We start from the raw sequence: 8,469 nt of genomic DNA, 5'->3' as shown, positions 1-8,469 counted from the left end.
AGAGAGGCTGGGAGGGGCTGGGAGGGGCTGGGAGGAACTTGAAGAGGGTATAAAGTGGTTGAGAAGTCTTATGTTTAGGGGAAGGAAAATGCAGTGTGTGTGTGTGTGTGTGTGTGTGTGTGTGTGTGTGTGTGTGTGTGTGTGTGTGTGTGTGTGTGTGTGTGTGTGTGTGTGTCATAATTTTTCTTTCTCGTTTTTTTTTTACTTTATTCTGATCTCCTCCTCCTCCTCCTCCTCCTTCTCCTTCTCATTATTATTATTATTATTATTATTATTATTATTATTATTATTTTTGCTTTTAGTTTATCTTTTTTCTTTATTTCTGTATTTTCATCAGTTTTATTTATTTTTCTGTTAATTTCTCTTATTTTCAGTCTTTTCCTGTTTTTCCCTACTCTCTCTCTCTCTCTCTCTCTCTCTCTCTCTCTCTCTCTCTCTCTCTCTCTCTCTCTCTCTCTCTCTCTCTCTCTCTCTCTCTCTCTCTCCTTATTTTTATTATGAAGGCTGTTTGTTTGGACAGGCAGACAAACAGACAGACAGACAGACAGACAGATGGATAAACAGATAGACAGACAGACAGACAGACAGACAGACAGACAGATGAGTTGCCGTCTTCCCACCAGGTGACTTACTAATGAGGAAAGGCAGCAGGTGAAGGTCTGTCTGTCTGTCTGTCTGTCTGTCTGTCTGTCTGTCCTGATACCTGTTCTTCTGTTTATTTATTTATTTATTTATTTATTTTTTTTTTTGTGTGTATGCTTTTTCCTTACTCTCTTTCCCTCTTCCCTTACTCTCTTCCCCTCTTCCCTTCCTCTTTTCCCCCTCATTTCTTACTCTCCCTATTCCCTTCCCCTCTTCTCCTCTTCTCTTCCCCTCTTCCTCTTCCCTCACCTTATCTTAACACTCTCTTTCCTTTCTTTCACAGAGGCACCACCAACCTTGCCCATTCTCAGCCCAGCACAGTGCCACAGAGGGCCACCCAAACAGCCGTGAGTGCCAATTATACCAGTAGTGCTAATGGGTTATTTATTGCAGTGCCAAATGGCCAAGGGGTCAGGTAATGGTGCCAAAAGAATCAGTGTCATTAGGAGAGTCATCTCGGTGCCAATTGGATAAGAGTAACAGTGCCAGAGGAGTGCCAACAGGGTATAAGTGCCAGAAACTAGAGCCAATTTGGGTGATAAATAGATGGTGATAGGTGCCACTGTGAAATATAGACAAACAGTGCAGATGTAAACAGTGTCAGATTTGAGTGCCAACAGGTGAATAGACAAATTTAAGTGCCAGGGTGATGATGCTAGAAAGGAGTGCCAACTATAAAATAAACAGTAAAGAGAGCCTAGAAGTAACAGTGCCATCGGGAGCTACCATATATACACAGTGCCACGGTCTCACAAACAGTGCCAACAGGAAAACCAGGAAGAGACAGTGCCAAAACAGAAATAACACCAAATCAACAGTAGAACGCCGTGAAAGTAACATATACACAGTGCCACAGCCTCACAAACACAGTGCCAACAGGAAAAACACGAAGGAACAGTGCCAAACGAATATCAAACAGGAAAATGGCCATAAGAGTAAGTGCCAACGAAAATCACTAAATATCCACAGTGCCAAAACAAAACTCAAACAGTAAACAGCACGTAAAGGTGAGAGTGCCAATGAAACCACAGTGCCACACCTTCACAAACAGTGCCAAACAAAACAACCAAACAGTAAACAACGCATAAAAATCAGTGCCAACGAAATTCACTAAATATCCAGTGCCAAACAAAACCATCAAACAGTAAACAAACATAGAAGAGTGCCAAGAATACAGTGCCACAGCTTCACAAACAATGGCAGCAAGACTCACCATATATTCAGAGTGCCGCAGGGCCATAAACACAGTGCCAACAACCAGACAGTGCCGTAAAGTGAATATATAACTCGTCCTTCTTGGCGCTACAACTCAGAAGATTGGAGACCCGAGGTGGAAGGGAAGGAATAAAGAAGAGGAGAAGGAGAAGGAGGTGGTGGTGGTGGTGGTGGTGGTGGTGGTGGTGGGGAGAAAAGAGAACGAGTGTGGAGGAGGAAGAAGACGAGAGATAATTACGAAGTGGAAAAAAAGAGGAGGAGGAGGAGGAGGAGGAGGAGGAGGAGGAGGACGGAATGACAGGGAGGAAGATGAAGATGAAGTGATATAAGGAAGAGGAAATAGAGAAAGGGGTGAGAGAGAGAGAGAGAGAGAGAGAGAGAGAGAGAGAGAGAGAGAGAGAGAGAGAGAGAGAGAGAGAGAGACAAAGTTACAAGGTGGCTAACACATTGCCATAACAAATCTACCAAGCCAGCAATAGACACCTGTAAGTAAACTCTTCATTTATGGACTTGAATCCTTTATGTGACAGAATCCAATACCTTTTAACCCTCACTTTAGAATCCAATACCCTATAAATAACACAAACACGCACGCACACACACATCTTACCCACAATGCATTTCAATCTTACCTGGCCACTAATTAAGCTCCCTACGCACCTGGTGAATGAATGGGAAGGTGTAATTAGAAGGTAAAGAAGACAAACGAGATGAATTTATTAATGGTTTATTTTGATATGGAAAGAAAAAAGTTATTACGATTGATAAGGTGAAAGAGAAAGGGTTGTTAATTAGTGCAGGTGAGAGAGAGAGAGAGAGAGAGAGATGTAATAAAGAAAAAAAAGCGGAAAAAAAGTGAGAAGTGAGAGAGAAGAGAGAGAGAGAGAGAGAGAGAGAGAGAGAGAGAGAGAATGGCGTCAACCACTAAAACAAAATTAAATTCCTGGCCAGATAACTAACTCTCTCTCTCTCTCTCTCTCTCTCTCTCTCTCTCTCTCTCTAATCCCACATAATCCATCCTGACGCACCTAATCACAATCTAATCCCGCTCTTGTTTGGTTTGTTTCCCCTTTTTTCCTCTTTGTTCTCCTCATTTTTCCTTTCCTTCTTTTATTTTCCTATTTATCTCCTTTCCCCTTTTTTTTAATCTTTATTTTCTGTTTCCCCTCATTTTTCCTGTTATGGTACTTTTTATCCCTTCTCTTTCTGATTTTCCTTATATTGTTTTCCTCTTTTCCCTTTTCTCTTTTTATTTTCCCCTTTCTACTTTTTTTCCATTTTCATTTTGTCTTTCGCTTTTTTCCTCTTCTTATATTTCCCCTCGACTTTTTTTCTTTATTTTTTCCCTCTTCCTTAATTTTCCCCTCGTTATGTTTCCCCTCGTAATTTTCCCCGTTTTCTTTGTCTGTTTTCCTTTTTTTCCTCTTATATTTCCCCTCGTGGCTTTTTTTCTTTATATTTTTCCTTATTTCCCCTCAAATTTTCCCCTCTTGCCAATTTTTTTTTCATTTTTCCCTTGTTTCCTCTTTCCCAACTTTTTTTTTTAGTTTTCTTAGTTTTCCTGTTTTTTCCCCTTCTTATATTTCCCCTCGTGACTCTTCTTGATTTTTCCCTTTTTCCCTTTTTCCCCTCTCCCAATTTTTTCCGTTTTCTTTGTCTATTTTATTCTTTTCCCCTTCTTATATTTCCCCTCGTGACTTTTCCCCTCTTGTTTTATTTTTCCTGTTTTTCCCCTTGTTATATTTCCCTCGTAACTTCTATTCCTGTTTTTTCCTGTATTTTTGTTTATTTTCCTCTTTTTCCCCCTTCTTATATTTCCCCTCATGTGTTTTTCCTCCCTATTTTCCCATTTTCCTTCTTTTTATCCCCTCTTCTGATTTTCCTCCCCTTTTTTACCTTTATTTTCCTTATTTTTCCTTTTGTTCCCCTCTTCTAATATTTCATCTGATTTTCCTCCTTTTTATCGTTATTTTCCTTGTTTCCCCTTTTTTTCCCCTCTCATCTAATTTCCTCTTTTTTTTCCTTCATTTTCCCTATTTTCCCCTTTTTTCCCCTCTATTCCAATCCCTTCAGTCTGTCTGGTGGTGGTGGTGGTGGTGGTGGTGGTCACGTGATTGGCTGGATTAGCAAGGATTGTTAGTGGTTGCCAGTTATTATTTTTGTTGTATTTTTATTTATTTATTTATTTTTGTGTGAGAGAGAGAGAGAGAGAGAGAGAGAGAGAGAGAGAGAGAGAGAGAATTTTCCTCCCTTCCTCGTCTTTCTCACTCTTCTGGTCCTAACCTCAATTACTACTGAGAGAGAGAGAGAGAGAGAGAGAGAGAGATTTAGGAAGACCGTTCACATAATTTCAACTTTACACGACACTCTCTCTCTCTCTCTCTCTCTCTCTCTCTCTCTCTCTCTCTCTCTCTCTCTCAAGCAATCAAACGGTTCGCTAGTTGCCAAGTAGTAAATATTGTCCTGTCATTTTCCTCAAACTCTCAGTTAAAGAAATGCTCTCTCTCTCTCTCTCTCTCTCGTCCATTCTTTATTCACGGAGGAAATGAAGGAAAAGAAGGAAAGATATGGAAAAGAAAAGGAAATCGAGGAGAAAAAGGAATAGTAGAGAGAGAGAGAGAGAGAGAGAGAGAGAGAGAGAGAGAGAGAGAGAGAGAGAGAGAGAGAGAGAGTGTAGGTGATGTTAAGTGTATTGGATCTCTCTCTCTCTCTCTCTCTCTCTCTCTCTCTCTCTCTCTCTCTCTCTTATTATTATTATTATTTATTTACTACTACTACTACTACTACTACTACTACTACTACTACTACTACTACTACTACTACTACTACTACTACTACCACCACCATTTCTATTTATTAATGAATTAGAAAAGAAGGCATTTATTTATATTTATTTGTCACTTATATTCACCTACCAATTTAATTTATCTCTATCTGACTCAACAAACTTCAGAACACAACATTCACATCCATCAGTTGAATATCTAGCAGTTCCCCTTAAAAGCCCTCCGTTTTCTTCACAGCCATCACCTTCAAAGAAAACTGTCTCTATCTTGGTGATAAAAAAAATAATATCAACAGTTTCTCTTCACTGTGGTACAAACTAGACATGAAATACGAGGGAATTAATTTTGCCACTATATTTTCTGAACTTAGTACTCCGGAAAACCTTTAAATATATTCCTTAACATTTTTTTATGGGGTATACTAAATTATTCCTCCATGACGCCACACTATTACTGGAATTCCCTTCACTGTGGTACAAAACAAGATCAAATACCAAGGAAATCACTTCACCACCACATTTTCTGAACTTAGTACCCCGGATAATCATTAAGTGTATTCCCTGCCATTTTTTTTAATAGGGGGCACTAAAGTATTCCTCCAGCACTCTCCAATTCTGTATCCCTTTACTGTGGTACAAAACTAGACAAAATACCAAGGAATTAATTTTACCTTAATACTTCAGAAAACGTTAAATTTATCACCTGTTATCGTATTATAGGGCACACTAAACTGTTCCTTCATTTCTTAGTGCGGTACTAACTAAACAAAGACGAAGGAATTAATTTTACCACGATTTCTTAACTTAATACTCCAGAAAATGTCAAATGGATGGTTATCTTTATTATTGGATACACTAAACTAATTCCTTCATTTCTCACCACTGCGTTACAAATTAGACATTACGAGAGAATTAATTTTATCACATTTTCTGTTATTTTAGAAAACGTTAAAATTTATCCCTAGTCATCTTTACTATAGGGTACACTTAACTGTTCTTTCATTTGTTTCTCTTCATTGGTAGTGCAAAACAGACAAATTAAGAAAATAGTGATCAAGTTAAGGAAATTTTCTTAACTTAATACTCCAGAAATGTCAAAAATGGATGGATCCGTGGTATCTTTATTATTGGGTACACTAAACTATTCCTTCATTTCTCACTAATACTGTAGTTTCTCTTCACTGCGGTACAAATTAGACAAAATAAGAAAGAATTAATTTTATCACTACATTTTCTGAACTCAATACTCCAGAAAACGGTAAAATTTATCAACTGCCATCTTTATTATTACAGGAGGCACTTAAATATATTCCTGTATTTCTCAGTTTCTCTTCACTGTGGTACAAAACAAGACATAAAATACCAAGGAATTAATTTCACCACTTTCTCCATTTTCTAGTTAAGTTGTACTATTAGACCATTTTATTGACATTACGAAGAATCTATGAAGGTCAGAAGATTAATGGGAAGTCTTCACTATTTTAATCCCCCACATGAGTTTCTGAAGCTGTAGAAAATCACCAAATAGTCACCAGAATGAATATGGAGACTCATGTTTTTTTAGGGCATTTTAAGACAGTTTGGCTACAATAACACCATTTTATTGACATTAGGAAGGGTCTATAGAGGTCAGAAGGTTAATGGTTACAGTCTTCACTATTTTAATCCCCCACATCGAGTTTCTGAAGCTGTAGAAAATCACCAAATAGTCACCAGAATGAATATGGAGACGCGTCATGCTACTGATGGGCTTAGCACTGAGGAAGGACATACATAGTGAGAGAAAGGAAGGGGAACTCAGTAAGGGAGAGTGAGGGAAAGGAAGGGGACTCAGTGAGGGGGTCAGCAAGACAGGGAGGGGGGGAGGGGTGAGGGTTTCGAAAAAGAAGCGGTGTTGAGGAGTAGGTGTGGGTGGAGTGGTAAGGAACGTTCCCTGAAGCAGCATTAATGAAGGACACGCCAGCACAGGAGGAGAGTTCAGAAAATGGAGTGATAAAATTAATTCCTTGGTATTTTATGTATTTTGTAACAGTGGAGAAACTATTATTATTTGTTTATCACCAAGACTAAGACCGTTTTCTTTTAACTATGGTAGTACAGAAAACGGACACTTTTTATGGGGAATTACTGAATATTCGAGTCAGTTTCCAGAAAATGATGGCTGTGAATGTTGTGTTTAGTTAGAATTTCGTTGAGTTAGAGAAGAATCTATGTAAGCTGAACTGGCAGGTGACTGTATTCGTTCGTCTCATGTATTTGTTTTCCTTTACAGAGGACGAAGAGCCAAGAACAAGACCTACACACACACCTTCCTGTGCCGGGGCAGAGGACGGGAGAGGGAGGTGTAGAATGCAGAAGATAGAAGTGGGGAGGTAATATAGAAAAGAGGGAGGGGAGATATAGGGGGGGGTAATATAGAAAGAGGGAGGGGAGAATATGGGGGTAATATAGAAAGAGGAGGAGAATATAGGAGTGGGAAGGATATAGAATATGGGAGAAGGGGAGGGTTGGGTTGGGTGAGGAACAATACTGCCCTGCACACTTTCATGCCTTAAGCCACGTCCACACGCTCGAGCAGTGTTCGTCGGGCACGAAGGCTTTGCCCGTGTACGATCTGTTTCAGCAGGCAAACCTGATATCAAACTGTCCGCTCCCGGCGCCATTAGAGGGCAGTGGATAGTCCAGGATTGAGGTCTTCCGTCACTGCCAAACGCACAAGATAAGGTGCAGGCAGATCCACTGACTACCACGTTAGTAGTACAGCATGTCCACACCGAGTACTAGTGCATATTGGTCACGACAAGATACTACTACGCATTTCACGGAGAGTGAGTCATTGTTTTTCGCAAATATCTTTCAAACTAATGAATTGATCGGAATGATACTAGACACCTTCCGCTAATTTTTGGTCATACTAAGCAATGCCAAATAATGTTAGTAAAAGCGTTTACTCTTGAGATATACGGTGTTGCCGAGCCTCGCCAACCTATCCATACGAACGTCTACAATCCTCCATCCCATTCCTCCCTACGTTCCTCTTCCGCTTGCTTCCCCCCTCCTCCTCCTCCCACTCTCCGTTCGATTGTGTACGTTAGTTCTGGCGACTCATGTGACTTCGGCTTTAAACGTCAAGAGTAAACGCTTTTACTAACACCATTTGGCAATGGTTAGTATGACCAAAAATTAGCGGAAGGTGTCTTGTACACAGTGTCAAAGTACCATTCCGATCAATTCATTAGTTTGAAAGATATTCGCGAACACAATGACTCACTCTCCGTGAAATGCGTAGTAGTACATTGATATATATGTAAATCACATGAATGTCTGTGGAATGTAAGGTGTTTTAATTACAGAAATAGTGCTATCTTCGAAGTATGGCGCGCACCATGGTGATCGTACCGTACTGAACCTCACAACTCCTGCTGGCCCGTGTGTGGACGTGTGTGGACACCTTACGCGGGCATAGTCTGCAGACTTTGCCTTGTCAGGCACAGCTCGACCGTGGACGTGGCTTTACGATACTCAGAAGCCTCTCCGGAAAATAGCCCTGCACACTTTTATGCCTTACGATACTCGGAAGACTCTCCGGAGAAATAGACACTTCCTCTCCACCACCAGCAAAAATTTATAAAAAAAAAAAACCAAACCAATAATCATGATAGTTAAGGAGTCCGAGGACTTACAACACACAGCAGCTCATGTACCAGCACCACGGCCAGCCACACTGAGACTTACACACTTATTCACACAGACAGGAGCAGTATGGACCAACAATCTTCAGTCTTCTCTCTCTCCTCATCCTCGGCAGCTGCGTGACGGATGGAGGA

General features: G+C 40.2%; 1 long non-coding RNA gene across 1 annotated transcript; it reads left to right on the top strand.

Annotated features, from left to right (window-relative positions):
- Positions 1–925: 925 nt before the first annotated feature.
- Positions 926–8,071, top strand: LOC123515309. The gene is made up of 3 exons (XR_006677844.1): positions 926–989; positions 6,915–7,014; positions 7,996–8,071. It is a non-coding gene; the product is annotated as an uncharacterized LOC123515309 (long non-coding RNA).
- The last annotated feature ends 398 nt before the right edge of the window (positions 8,072–8,469 follow it).

The sequence above is a fragment of the Portunus trituberculatus genome, chromosome 5, assembly GCF_017591435.1.
Source record: "Portunus trituberculatus isolate SZX2019 chromosome 5, ASM1759143v1, whole genome shotgun sequence".
Classification (NCBI taxonomy): domain Eukaryota; kingdom Metazoa; phylum Arthropoda; class Malacostraca; order Decapoda; family Portunidae; genus Portunus; species Portunus trituberculatus.
This window is presented reverse-complemented; position numbering and strand designations above follow the sequence as displayed.